This window comes from Gymnoscopelus braueri (assembly GCF_963280865.1).
Source record: "Gymnoscopelus braueri genome assembly, chromosome: 21".
Lineage (NCBI taxonomy): Eukaryota > Metazoa > Chordata > Actinopteri > Myctophiformes > Myctophidae > Gymnoscopelus > Gymnoscopelus braueri.
In genome coordinates, this window is record NC_137623.1 from 19,772,254 (window position 1) to 19,787,727 (window position 15,474).

The following is a 15,474-nucleotide window of genomic DNA, read 5'->3' on the forward strand; positions in this document are numbered from 1 at the left end:
TTTCTTCCTTCCCGATAACGATTCTGATACCCATAACCTGAGTATCGGTCCGATATCCAATATCCGATACCGATCCGATACCAGTGTGTAATTTAAACAAATCTAGGACAGTGGTTCTCAAAGTGGGGTCCAGGGACACTCTGGGTTCCATGATCAGGTTCCAAATGGACCCTTACAGGTCTGTAACTCTGTGAGTTATGGGGGTCCTTGAAATTAAAAGGTTTGAGAACCAGTGATCTAGGAATGAATAAGAATTCCATTAATAATTGTTAATGTGCAGCTACAAGTTAGTAAAATGATAATAATGTAAATTGTACAGTAAGAGACTAAAACAGTCGTGCAACATCAACTGAAGCGATCAGAATTACTGTAAAATGAAATATCATCATGTGATAAATGACGTGGATCGTGGAGGCATATACTGGCATACTCGCTGATACCGATACCAGCATTTTAGGCAGCATTATCGGCAGCTTTTTCCGATACTGGTATCGGTATATATCGGAACAACTCTTAATTCTTGTGCTGTGGAAGAGGACAACACACACACAGTGAAGCCTTCATCATCAAGCAGAGCTTTGTTTGTTACCAGTGGCCACAATAGGGCCAAACTGCACTGAGGTCTGTTAAGAGTCCAGAGAGTGTATAGTGAGGACTTGCACAGTCCATCATACGTGCTCCCAGAGGTCTGTGCTCCTCCACAACCACAACCCTGCAGGAGGCTCCCGCCGAGGGAGGAGCAGTGAAAAAAAGGAGGGAGGGAGATTGTGAATAAGTGGCCATTTTACCACTTTAACCCATCAAGACCGGGAACGCGTCTGTGTCATTTTAAGATGTATTTTTGGCTATTCAAAAATAGCAGATCTACAAGCTCATAACGCGGCTATGAGCTTGTAGATCTTCTATTTTAGAAAAATCGAGAAAATGTGTGCAAATCTTTGAAAATAAATATTTTTTTAAACATATTTTTTTTACTCAAATCTTTGCTTCTGGGGGGTCCCTGGAACAAAACATTTTCAGATGGAGGTCCGCGGCCAAATACATATAATTTTGGGTTGTCCTTGACATGAAAAAGTTTGAGAACCACTGATATAGCAACATGGGTTTAAAAAAAAAACTGTTAGGATTTAGAAGAAATGTTTTAGAATCGGAACCTCAGGCCTTAATGGGTTAAGTGTTTCCCCTGGCCCCCCCAGGGCTCCCCATGGGCTGAGCACAGCTTTCCTACCAGGAGCCCACGGCCCGACAACCATCTACCTCTCACAATGGAAGCGAGGCGATGAGGCCATGCATCAAACGTATGGTCAAGCCGCTTCGATATATACTACGCTTCGACTACAAAATTACTCTGGCCCTGTCATAACGCACACTGCCTCCGTTACTTTTGAGGGAGAGAATGTTTTTAAAATGATCATCCTCCTCACTCCCTGTTGTAAATGGACCCATCTGGTGTAGTAGAGCCCTATGTGGACGTGAAAAGAGGCTCGCGGTGACGGTCGGAGGCTGTAGCGCGGCCCGGCACCACATCGTTGAGATTACCCCATATAAATCAAGGCGATAACCACTTATTAGGGACTGAAAATGCACTGCTGATTTGGTTGCCGCACAGCAGAGCAAAGTCTTATTAGGTTGAGTAAGTAGATCAAAGAAGCAGGCGGGCAGAGGAGACCACCCAATTACTCAACAGAATAGAGAAATAATAGAAACACTACTGCTTACTCCTGGCTGGTAATATTAGTGGGCTGATGATGATACACATTCAACCAGGGCAAAGTGGTTTAAATTATAAATAAGATATAAATACTTTACTAAAATTTTTTTTGAATGATAGAAGTAGTAGAACGTGTTTTAAATGTATTATTATTATTCTTACTGTTATTATTATTATTTTATTATTATTATTTAAAAACTATTATTATTATTATTATTATTATTATTATTATTTCTATTATTACCCTTATTGTAGTATTATTGTATATACATTATACAGTACATTACAATGTTGTGTAACAGTCAAGATATCTTAAATCCTTTTTTTTACCAAGGGCATAAACTTCACTCATATCTCTTTCCACACTTTTCCAGGTCTTGAGGGGAATTAAGCTCTGTTCAGTTGGGATCATTGAGTTGCCATTCATCTATTTTCTTACTCCACCACCATATATTATTACACTTTCTGAAATCAAATGATGAAAAAATGCCACGGAGCGATCGATACTTTTTCATTGACAGTAAAGGTTAAGCACATTAAGAATGACACCGCATTTGTCTTATGAAATCATATTTCATGTTGGTGGCCTCAAATTGGCCGTGATTGATATTGCGTCTCCTCCGTCTGAAAGTCATCCAGTTCTTTCTCGATAATCGCAAGATTGTCTTTTATGTGCCCGGTGTTTGTCCTTCCTGCGTCTCAAATGTTAAGGGAGCATAAAGGTGCCTTTTGACTTGACATTTTTCTTTCCTCAAAGGGCACGGGGTTGCAGAATAACAATAAATCTCTAATTCGCAATCTGACATTGGTCACGGTTTGTCAAAAAGTTCACCAATGAACACTTTAAAAGATTCAACACAGGAATATTACATCTACAATAAACTAGTGATAGCATAAAAGCTGGACTCAGAGAAAAGAGTTCAACAGTGACAGAAGCATATATTTACCACTTTTCATAAAAGTAATCGTTTTTGAAACATGTCACTCCACTGTGATATATGTGCCCCGAAGTAATCTTGTCATTTTGGACATCCATCGTCGGTGATATGCACTGACTCTTAACCTTAAAACACATTTGATTCATTTCAGATTACGTTTGAGGCGATGTTGACAGAGATAACAAATAGTTTGTCTGCACACCAAATTGCCCTTTTCCAGAATATCTTGCCAAGAAGACAGGTCTTAATTTATACTCGTTCGTAATCTGATCACATGACTGAAATGTCCATCACATATACTGTAGTATAACCAAAACCGCACTGCTGATGTTTTTCATTTTGTTATTTTAAAGAACCTTTCTAATTATTATAATAGCTCATTCTATTATAACGATTTCCTGAACAAACAAAATAAAACAAGCTCAGTATTAGAGAGAAAAGAACTCACTGGCCATCATCTGCAAACATAAAGAGTTTCTCAGCATGCTTTGTCACCGTAGTAAAGGGGGAAGATTGAAGGGTAAGGAAAGCATATCTTGCCTAAAATCTTCAAGTAAATACGTGTATCAGTGAGAGGGCACCTGGGGCCGGATGGTGGACGCTGATATCAGCCAGGGATTGCATTAGCAGATAATCTGAACGACGGATCCCCTCCGTCACCGCTGAGAAGAAGTAAATCAAACATGTTTAGGGACACATACTAATAATAAGGTCCGGTTTTGGAGAGGAAAGGATTCACTAGGCAGATTCAACAAGGAACTGGCTGTTCCGATAGTGATACCGAATACCAGTATCGAAAAAGCTGGCAAATTTTTGCTTAAAATGCTGGTATTGGTATTGGTGAGTATGCCAGTCTATGCCATTCCCATACCACATAATTTATCACATGATGATATGTCATTTACAGTAATCAATTATTTTGTATTTTGAATACTTCAGTTGATGTTGCACTACTGTTTTATATATTTTTTTGTGGTTTAATTTCAAGGACCTCCATAACTCTCAAGAGTTACCGACCTGTAAGGGTCCATTTGGAACCGCCTCAAGGAACCCTGAGGGTCCCTGGACCCCACTTTGAGAGCCACTATCCTAGATTATTTTTAAATTACACACAGGTATCGGATCAGTACTCGGTATCGACCGATACGCAAATAATGGGTATTGGAATCTGTATATCGGGAAGGAAAAATACTATCGGTACATCTCTAATGGTTTTAGCTGAGATGTTCAGATGTTACAGTAGCTGTACCCGTATGACAGACTATACTGACATCCCTGTGGCTTCTGTTGCAGTTCTGTTGAATTTGCTCTAATAATTTGTGATTATTACCTTTCTTGTCCATAAGTTTTTCTGCAAAATGTTATGCCGTCTTGCTGTTCTTTTAGAAAGGTTGTCCTTGAAAGAGAAGCTATTAATCTTTAAAAGAGTTTTTTTTAAACCCAGGTAAACTCTAGTCAACTAAAGGTCTCTTCTTCAGGGAGTCTTTTGGCTGAAACACGTCAAGAGTTTTTTAAAGTGTTTTATTAGGATTGAATAAAACCTTTTGCCCTTTTGTACCTTAAAGCTGCACTATGTAACTTTCCTCTCCTACCCACGGATTAGAACCCGGTTTCCTGCACAAGCGCTGACATTTTTACCATTGAGCTAATTGAGCTAATAGAGCCTGCCTGCTTGCTCAGGGGATAAATTTAATCTGACCTTCAGGTCAAAATTCGTGTCAGATCCTGTGTCTAGGTGAGACATGACCTTTGACATTATCTAAGGGCGGATTCAGACTATGGTCCCGGGTGCGCACCCTGGACCACATGGATGGATGTTGTGGTAGTGTGAATGTAGCGTACCGTTCCCCGTAACGCATCATCGTACCGTACCCGAAACCACCTGGGGAGGTAGTCTCGGGTCCGATTGCTGCGCACTCGGGAGCGGAACACTGCAATGTGAATCCATCCGTACCGACAGGAGGAAGTGGACTGCTAATCATATATAATTTATATATTTTTTATAATGACACATTATTTTAGCTGGGTTACACAGTACCTTCTCATAGTTCTACTTGAATGTTGACAAGAAATAATAATCCCGCTAGTGTTTGAGTAGCGCGAGCCGTGGAAAAACATAAACAAAAAACACATGTGTAGCGAACGTGTATATAAGGATAAATATACCAAGGATTAGTCCGTGACGTCACTGCTAAAATACCAAGAATGCATCAGTGACGTCACGATCATATTGATAATAACAGAGAAGCGAGAGACGACGTTACATTTTGAGGTTTCAAAGACCAATGCACACACTGCTTTGGTTGTGTATTGTTGTTCTGTTATTATTATAGACAACGTCAGGAACACAGTCAAACTTTATTATTCACTCTGCACTCTGACAAGTGATCTTCTTCTGTGAATGACATTCTCTATCTCCCAAAGCCCCATAGTCAACAGCGCCCCCATGAGGCACATATTTACCATTACTGTTGAATTAAGTGTAGTCGAGTACGGAAGAATTTTGGCCAATGTGAATGCTGGCCAGCTGGGAGAGGCCAATCGTACTCGGGAACGGTTCGAATCAATCGGACCCAGTCTGAATCCGCCCTAAATGTCTCAATAGAAGAGCAGGGAGACACAAACGTTATATTATATTAACATACTCTACCATACAGATTGGACAAAATTAAATGTTATTCATTAAAAAAAGTTACATAGTGAGGCTTTAAAGAGGAGTCGCCTTGGTTTTCATCAATTTCTTCGTATTAGTGTTTCGCCTATAGACCAAAAGCATATCTTTCACTACCAGCAAAACCCATTTAGCTGCGCTATCTGCTTTCCAGAGATTTTAATAAGACATAGATTTCTCAATCTGTAATTACATAAAGTTTAATTAAGAATGAAATATAAATATAAATACAAAATGAATTTGGCTAATTCGCCTAAATTGCAAAGTTGAGTAAACACAATAAAGTACCCTACCTACAGTAATTGCAATAGTTAGAGATGCTATACGGCACCATAATGGATGTGCTCTCGTGGTGAACAGAGATATAGAATGGAATTCAACAAGGCCACATGCAGAGCTGAACGATTCTCAGGACGAGCACATGTGGAGCTTGGTGGAGGTCTGCTCTGCTCTTCAGTGTTATTGTGACACGCTGATAGGCATCGCGAGAGACGCTTTCAGTATAGCACAATGCAGCAGAATGTATCTTTGATATCATCATTATGTTTTATTCAATGATAGCCTTTTGGGATCATGCCATGTTATTCTGGTGAATCAAAGGTGAAAAGAAAGCAGGGCCTTATAACGGGGCAGGATTTCTTTATTTCTTTTCTCTTTTTTTTCTTTCTCCGGCGGTGCTGGGCGATAATATGGATAGGTTGGGAAGGAAGAGAGCCGGGATATAAGGAGAGGGGGGAGGGTGGGTGTGTTCAACACCTAAACAGGTGATTTTCCACCGCGGTGGCTCCTCTCAACACCTCGGCAGGAGGCAGAAAATGACAGACCGGCCTCTAGCATCTGTACTGATTGCATGTGTTGGAGGAGATAAACAGTTCCAGTTTGCAGAGGGCTGCATTGAGTGCGTCGTTCCTTTATGTCCCATATGACTCGGGGGCTGCATTGTGCGTCGTTCCTTTATGTCCCATATGACTCGGGGGCTGCATTGTGCGTCGTTCCTTTATGTCCCATATGACTCGGGCCTTAAAAAGGTTCCAGTGCTACAGAGTCAGTACATATCGTCTCTGTCGGAGCAGAAACCTCCTATCTCAATGTTTTAACTTTTGGTGTTTTTTTCGTAAATCAATACCCTACTTTCTTACATTTTACAGCGTCAAACAAAAGCATCAAAAGTAGCAGATCCGCAAGCTCGAAGCAACGCAATTTGAGCTCGTCGATCTGCTACTTTTGCTACTTTTGAATTTGAATCCTGAAAAGTAACAGTTTTGGACATATGAGGTTTCCACCCGACGATATGTTGTTTGTCGTCAACTGGTTTAAGTGACGAAAGAGGTATCGAGACTCTTTGAATGAGAGAAATGTTTGAGACCTTTAACCACAATCCTGGCATCCCTATTTTGGGCAGAATTTTCAATTTGTCATTTTCAATTGTCTTTTCTCAAAGATTGTACACATATTTTCAAGATTTGCCAAAAATAACCAAAAATAGCAGATATCTCTATTTGTCTCTATTTGCCTCTGAGATGTAGTGGAGTCGAAGTATGAAATATAAAAAAAAATTGAAGTAAAATAAAAGTACCTCAAATATGTACTTAAGTACTGTACATAGTACTTGAGTAAATGTACTTAGTTACATTCCACCACTGCTTGCACGCTTCTCATGTTGCCAAATACATTCAAAGAATACAAAATAAATGTCTCTGATGAAAAGAAAAGCCTGGCAAATTGTTAAAAATGCATCCTTTGCAGTCTGTATGGGCTTAGAGGGGGGGGGGGGTATAAACTCTGGCAAGGCTCTCCGCTAGCCGTTTGACCATGAGGGTCACCTGTGCAGCAACCCGTGTAATCTCCGGAATAGAAGGAAAAATAGCTTTGCCGAAACCGTGGAGAGACCACTGCATGGAGGCTCAAATTGTCTGACACAAACTAAGTGGAGTTGATTCTTGGTTTACTCTTTTCATGTAGCCATTTGAAACCTACTTTGCTTTTCTGACGTACGCAAAACAAAGCAATGAAGACACAGGGATGAACTGTTGCAGTGTCTACTGTACTGTAGACTTCTGTGCTATATGAAACCTCTGCATTCATGTTTAGGACTTCACCAAGTGTCATTTAGTGACATATACTGTAGTATGTCGCTTTTCGAGTAGACATACTGTAGCTTGGGGTGTCTTTGTTATGACAACCACTGATATTACACAACTGGTCATAAACGTTATAGAGCAGGCCTGCTTTATCAAACTTGAAGACAGTATTTGGAAGTGTTGTAGTACTGGAGTAACATGCCCATATGGGGACCACTTTAAACTAGATTTGAAGGCCGCGTAGCAGCCTATAGTACGTCAAGTGGCCGCAGGACTTACTTAGATCAGATCTTTGCAAAAATGTAAATAAAAGTATGAAAAAGCGACGCCACCGAACGCAGCCAGAGGTGACGTGAGTCATCCACCAAAGTGCTCCATCCATCTCTAGCCTTTTCTTTCGGGCCTCGCCGCTTGTCGTCGCTCAAGCAAAAATGTTGCAAAGTGGGCTGAAGAGCGGGGGGTAAAAAAGTGAACAATCAATAGCACTATTGCTTCTGGAAGAGAAGAAGGCCCTGTATCTCGGGGAGAAACATGGACGTTCTTTTTTTTTTTTACTCTGAGCCCCACATCTCTGTCTCCTCCCTGCTCTTTTCCTACCCCAGAGTGAATGTAATCAGCTGTGACATGAGAAAACACGCTCTCTGTCTGTCAGGACCCGGCTAGTCCTCCGTTGACAGTCCTCTGCCTCTTCCTTCCACTCCCCTCTCCCCACCCATCATCCACTGTGCTTATGAACATCAAAATGCCATTAGGCCCTCCAAAACACCTCTGGTCCCAGGGTCTACAGGCCTCACACCGTATGGCCCTGCCCTCTGAGGCCCTCTGAGTGCATGGCCGTAGCTCCACCACTGGGCCTCTGCTTCGGCCATTGTGGAAAAAAACAACAACCCTTAAGAGGCACAATCGAGAGGCAAAAACAAAAAAACAACACAAAACGACATGGCAGAAAGTGAAAGACAGACAGATCAACCGGGGGAAGAAGATGGCATCTGACAAATATAATAGTGCCATGATGGGTGAAGGTTGGACGCTGTAATTGGCCGAGGGGATCAAGGAGGGACGGCGGTGACGAGCGGCGCTAATGGAGTGATGTCATAAGGAGCGGCCCGAAACGACGGGCTAGTTAAAACACGGAGGTTCGGGCTGATCAAATAAAAGGCATTAACTGCAGGAAATGGACATCCCGGGCGGTGTCAGGAATGGCCGGGCCTAATGAGGCAAAATGCAAATGACGGCAGGAGAGAGTCGTGAAAACGCTCAAACTCACTATAAAGGAATGACAGAGTGCCGGACAGTGGTCGTCAATCTTCCCTCTCATTACCTTCATGTGAAATTAACAGCGGATTTAATCATTACATAAAATCTGCTCCGGCCCATTTGTTGGTAATTGTGAAGCACGGAGGTGCAGAGTGGATTCTTTGTCATCCATCACCGCAGCAGTATATTTCCACTGGTCGGAGGGGGGGGGGGGGGGGGAGAGACACACACTCGATGAGTAAAAAAATAAGTTATACTACATTCCTTTCACACTATTCCTCTTCCTGAGGAATGATCCATAATATTTAGCTTCTCTCCAGTATGTATTAAACGTAAGACTACACACTCGTGATTAAGTATCCGCGGGAAAGTGCTGACCATTTCAGCCCCCATGATGTGACATATTTGGTGCAGTTATTTCTGTACCGTGCTAGTAGTGTTAGGTTGAGAATCATGGCACCTTTAAGCCAAGGAGATGGACTACTGCTCTGTCTATGATTTCAAAAGTAGATTCCTGCATACAGCCTGCGTTGTGCTATGCTTTTTATTCATTGCACTGAAAATAAAACAGCATGGTAAAAACAAACACGATCCATGAAGCAACGACAGATCAGCAGTGTATATTATATGGGGGTACCATCACAATTACCTAACATATGTACGCCATAATAAAGCATCCTTCTTGATTTGGGGAATACTACGTCAACCTCACAGAGCCCACTCCATTCGTTTTCATTTAGAGGGAGGGAAATGCCATCTCTTTTCACTTTGCCGTTGTTTGACATATAAATATAGCATTTGAATGACTTTAATATCATCCTAATCAATGTCCGGTGATCTTTTGATGTCCTCAATTCAATATAGGAAGGGTCATCCTTTTGCTCGCAGCTTTATAAACACAATAAAGGTAAATGATTACTCTCTACTGTGGTGTCCAAAAATACGGCCCGGTAATGAAGAGAAATGGAGGACTTTGAAGGGGGGGAGGGCCTGTCAAGTGTCATTGGCCAACTCTGAGCCCCAAGATTAATCACGAGAGAGGGGCTCTGTGGCTAAGATGTGGTCACCCTTGATCGATAAATACGCCTCTCTGCCTCTCCCCCTTGTCTCTCTCTCCCTCTCCCTCTTTCTGCCTCCCTGTTCCTCACTCTCTCTCTTTCTCTCTATCTCGCTTTCCCTCTCTCTCTCTCTCTGCCAAACATGCACACTCTCATAGGCGCGAGCTAAATCAGCATTAAGTGGAGAGATGAATTGATGACATCTACAGACTTCTGTGTATTGATTAGACTTGTTTTCTGCCTCTTTTAAGGAGTTAAGTTAAAAAAATGCACCGCTTGTGCTTGTTCTCATCCAGTTCATTTACAAAACCATCAATTTTGCATCTCCCTTTTTTTTACCAAATCAAATAAGCCATAAAATCATCAACCTGGGAAAAAAAACACAGAATGCTCCTCAGTAGGCCTTTCACAATTATTGCATAATTGCCAAATTGCAATATTTATTTTTGCATAATCGTCATAATTATTAATGTTGAAAAATGTTCATATATTTTCAAACTCGTGTGTGTGTGTGTGTGTGTGTGTGTGTGTGTGTGTGTGTGTGTGTGTGTGTGTGTGTGTGTGTGTGTGTGTGTGTGTGTGTGTGTGCGTGTGTGCGTGAGCCTGGTGCTTTAATTTTTTGGGGAAATAGCAGATCTACAAGCTCAGAAGACGTTGCGATGCGAGCTTGTACTGTAGATCGGCTATTTCCACTATTCATGTTTTTTTTAATAGTTTATAGTTATATATAAAGTATAAAAAGTATAAAGCTATGAAATAAGTTATTTGTCATTTATGCCCTGTGCAACTTTAGTTAACAAAGCCTGACTAATTTCTATTCATAATGTTCCAATCAATGTTCAACAACAGAAACTTAAATATAAATTAAATAAATTTAATCGTAAATTATTTGAGCGACGTTTAATCGTCAAGTAAAATGTCATAATCGTGACAGCTCTACTCGTCAGATTGCTCACGTTAAACTTGTTCATTAACATTTCCATAGTCAGGTTCACCTCAGAGGAGTCTAACGTGTATCCAAAAATAAAGCCATCGAAAATATGCCTTCATCCGGAAAAAACACTGCAGAGAAAGAATTCTCTGCTAATATTCCTGCGGGGACCGCAAATAGGACTTTTGACTTGGGTCTACGAGGGGGTCATAATGCAATAATGTTGCATTAAAAGGGTCTTTTTTTTTTCTTTTACAGTGCAGTGCTGCGCTGGCTGTATTCCTTGTGTGTGTGTGTGTGTGTGTGTGTGTGTGTGTGTGTGTGTGTGTGTGTGTGTGGGTGTGTGTGTGTGTGTGTGTGTGTGTGTGTGTGTGTGTGTGTGTGTGTGTGTGTGTGTGTGTGTGTGTGTGTGTGTGTGTGTGTGTGTGTGTGTGTGTGTGTGTGTGTGTGTGTGTGTGTGTGTGTGTGTGTGTGTGTGTGTGTGTGAGCCTGGTGCTCTGTTTGCGGTCACTAATGGGCATCAGAAATTACAGGCAGTGGAATCGCGCCCCGCGGGGGTACTGGCCTCCTCAGTGGAGCGGAGCACTTAGACAGTGTCTGGGAGGAGGCTGGTGGGAGAGGAGAGCAGGAACAGAGGAGAAGAGGAAGAGGAGGAGGGGGAGGAGGGGGAAGGAGGAGGGTGAGGGTGAGGGAGGAGGGGGGTGGGGGGCTCAGAACTCAATGTCACAGGCCTGCCTCATAATTAAAGAAACCCTATTCTTTATCCACTGTTAGGTGAGCCTTAGCTCGCTGCTCTGTCTGAGGGCTCCCCTGTGGGCGTCTAATGCTGCGACGCTGCCCCCGATGCAAGTGCGGGGCTGATGGGAGAGATCAGCCCCGCACCGCACCTCTCTCTCACTGTGGGTGTCAGAGCTGGAAGCACTCTGCCCACCCAGAGAGGTCTTTCTTTTCATGCCAGGTAATAGAATGGAGGAGAGGGGGGGGGGGGAATTATAAAACAGCAGAGAGAATATCATGCTCAGAGCTCAGCGAGTGAGTTCTGGAAAACCCCAAAGTATAGTTACGCTACAAGCACTGAATGTGCTGGGTGGGTGCATTTTTAATTTCAAAAAGTGCACATCAACAATAGAAAGAATACGCCCGCAATTGCACACTGCCGAACTGCACGGTACAGGAGCAACGATTTATTCAAAGAAGCAACGCTTCGGTCACTGACCTTCTTCAGGCATAATTTCAAAAAGTGACCGCATGAAATGTAGTATGGAAAAAACAAACAAACAAAACAAAACAAAAATAGAAGAAGACTGGCATTACGGTGGTCATTCCTAGAATATGGCTAAGTTGAGTTAACTCAATATTGGGGAAATTCAGCGGCAGGCAGCACCTTGCCTGGCTCTTAAGTCCGTAGATTCCCTCACAGGCTTAATCCCTCATTTGAAGTAAATAAAAGTAGTAGAGCTTGTCATGGTCAGGCTGTTTTCTCTCATCTTACCCCTCCCCATGTGCTTCATAATTATTCATATGAAATGCGGCGCTGTTGATGGGCAACAGTCTTATTTTCTGCTTCAGTCAACAGTGCACATTTGTATTTCTAAATTGTGGCGAGCGTGTGTTATGTAAGGCAATTTTCTGCCTTCTTAAGAGCTGGATTTCCTGTGCATTAATAAGCAGCTAAGCTGAGCTGCTTCGTGTTTTAAAGCATGTGACCGACGAAAAGCACACAGCCAATGGCATTGAGGTTTTTTGTGCAGAAAAAAGGTCTATTTTCAAAGTCCATTATACTAAGATTTTTTTAGAATTTTAGCACTTTAGCCCACACATTATGAAATAGTAATTACAAAACAAGCGATGTCTTTTTAATGTAAATCTAAAATACATGCTTCAGTTTTTGTAAAAGTTTCCTTTTACAAAAACTGAGCAATGCTGTGTGTGTGTGTGTGTGTGTGTGTGTGTGTGTGTGTGTGTGTGTGTGTGTGTGTGTGTGTGTGTGTGTGTGTGTGTGTGTGTGTGTGTGTGTGTGTGTGTGTGTGTGTGTGTGTGTGTGTGTGTGTGTATATATATATATATATATATATATATGTGTATTCTCACTGCAACAATAACCACAATTGATTTGGAACTTAACGAATAATGCTGGAAAATACATAAAAATCCAAAATATAGTTTAAATTAGACTCTCATATCTTGCGTCCGATTAACTGATGGCAGAGATGATCCCTGCCAGATAAATAATGGACTATTTCACTTTCACTGACAGGACATAGTATGAGCCATTGCAATTGCATTCATAAGCATGCAAAGACCATGTCATTTTTAATTTCGATATAATATCCAGTGGAATGATTGAGACCAGTATTTTTGAGAAATTGAAAAAGATGTCTGATCTGGAAAATCAATCAATCCATGATGTGCAGGCGGTGGGGATGGGACGACATGAAAATTACATGTCACGATTATTGTGTCAAAAAAAAAATTGATTAACGATATCAAATCAAAACATTAAACATGCTTAAAACGTTCCACTTTTGTTAAACCACTTGAACCCCCAGCATCCCTATTCTGGGGGGACCTTTTGCCAAAAATAGACGATCTACAATCTCACAATGCGTTGCTTTGCAACATGTTGTGAGCTTGCAGATCAATTTGTGTAGAGTGAAATAAGAGTGTACCAAGTGCGCTCTTTACAGGTCCGTTTTATCAAGAGGGTTTGGTACTGAATTTGCAGCTCAACAAAAGCTACCGGTAATTCCTCCTAGTGTATGACGGAAGACAGTTTCACGATATATTAAAATCTCCACGATACGATATTATTGAGAGTGTTTTTTCATCACGATAAACGATAATAACGATTATCGTTCCATCCCTAGTAGGCGGGGTGGGCCCCATTTAATACACAGTGTTAATATAACTTGAGAAACACCTGGAAAAAAGTGTGTGTGTGGGGGGGTGGGGGGGGGGGGGGATAACAACACAATCAGAGCAAATTGGTCAGTGGTGATTTTAACAGCGGCTGACATGAGTAAAAAAGTGCACCGCAGCGGAAAGACAGTGACACGGACGTCTGAGGGGAGAGGGACCTCAGCTGGAGACAAAAGCAGTTGAGATGGGGCTAGAGAGACTGAAGAGGATGATGAAGGAGGAGGGAGGGAGGGAGGGAGCGAAGAGGAGGAGGGAGGGAGGGAGCGAAGAGGAGGAGGAGGGGAGTGAAGGGTGGTTGTTGGGGAAGAAGAGGAAGAGGGGAAAGGAGAAAGGGAGGAGAGAGGGAGGCAGAGAGAGAGAGAGAGAGAGAGAGAGAGAGAGAGAGAGAGAGAGAGAGAGAGAGAGAGAGAGAGAGAGAGAGAGAGAGAGAGAGAGAGCAGACAGCCAGAGCCCCTGAAAGGCCGTTGTGGTTGGCAGCTGCTGACCTTGGTGACGATGGGTTTTCACTAGAGGCCTCTAATGAAGGCTGATTGCCAGGGAATAGTGAGGGGAGCCAAGGGGAGAGTGAGAGAGAGAGAGCACTGGGGTTGGGGTTGGGGGTGGAAGTGGGGTGGGGGGGAGCGGAGGAGTTGAAAAAGAGAGAAGAGGAGGAGAAAGAGCTCAGGTAATTGCAGCACTTGTATGGGTCTGAGGCCCCGCGGTCCTCCTGTGATGTTGGGGTGCAGGCAGCGGGGAGAGAGAAAGTAAGGAGAGAGATGTCTGCGCACGTATTTTTGGTGGTAAATTGTGGAGCGCGGCGACGGCCAGGGCAGGGCCCCTAGGCTGTAATTACTCTCTGTGAGTGTGTGTGTGCGGGACGGGAGAGAGTGGACAGGCCCAGCGTGGGGTTCTGACAGAGCGACCAAGGAGACAAGGGCTTGCGAAGGAGGGAGGGACGGAGGGGGGGTAGACAGACAGACGATGTAGGAGGAAGATGGGGACAGGGGGCGCCGAGCTCCATCTCCCGTCTTCCTCCTCGCCAGCCCGGGCCCTGAAACCAGCAAGCCGCCAGCAGCTGGACGAGACCAAGGTCAGAGGCTATTAGTGAACACAGGACATCCTAGTGACGAGACAGGACAAGCCATGACAGGTACGGGCAGCAACATGGGAGGGAGGGGCACGGCGCAACACACTACTAGCAGGGGTCATCGCCATGCTGGCTTGTGTTGGGCGTTTAAAAAATATATTTTTTTCCATGGACATACAAAATGAGTAGACAAACACATAAAGAGCTACTCCTAAATGACCATTACAGTTCTGTAACTCTGAGAGTGTACAAATGGATGCTCTCCATTTGTACACTCTCAGTACAAGTGTTACGAGTTATGGGGGTCCTTGAAAATAAAATGTTTGAGAACCACTGTACCAGTGGACTCCTAATGTTCCATATTGTCATAGTAAACCAGCGTCATGCATGTTCTGAAGAAAACCTGGAGACTGACATTCAGTAATCGGGTCTTATGATCAAAGTAGGAACATTATAATGGTGAGTAAAAACAAAATCTAAAAGTCTTGCCATGGACACATTTGTCTATAGTAACATGTCATGTTCTGCAAAATGACTTTACACAACTCATGGCTGTATTACACCTTATTTAAAAGAAAAGCAAAAATAAAATCATACAGAAATACAGATGATAAAAATAAATTTGTCAGATTGTGGAAATCATTTTGCTGATTAGACCACAGCTACTGGTGTGGCCTGTCTGGACATTTAGCCACTTAAACCCTATACCTTGTTGTATGTAAAATAGCAAAAACAAAAAGTCGATCTACAAGCTCACAACGTGACACGCTGCGACCTGTTATGGGCTTGTAACCAGGCTAACCTTTGCCGAAGGTTCGTTTATTATTTTTGGAGAATATTGC

At 42.6% G+C, this 15,474-nt stretch overlaps 1 protein-coding gene across 1 annotated transcript in view; it reads right to left on the reverse strand.

Moving 5' to 3' along the window:
• The window catches only part of pou6f2 (POU class 6 homeobox 2), a gene marked incomplete at both ends in the record, with an annotated part of 105,307 nt that overhangs the window by 30,747 nt on the left and 59,086 nt on the right, over positions 1 to 15,474 (reverse strand).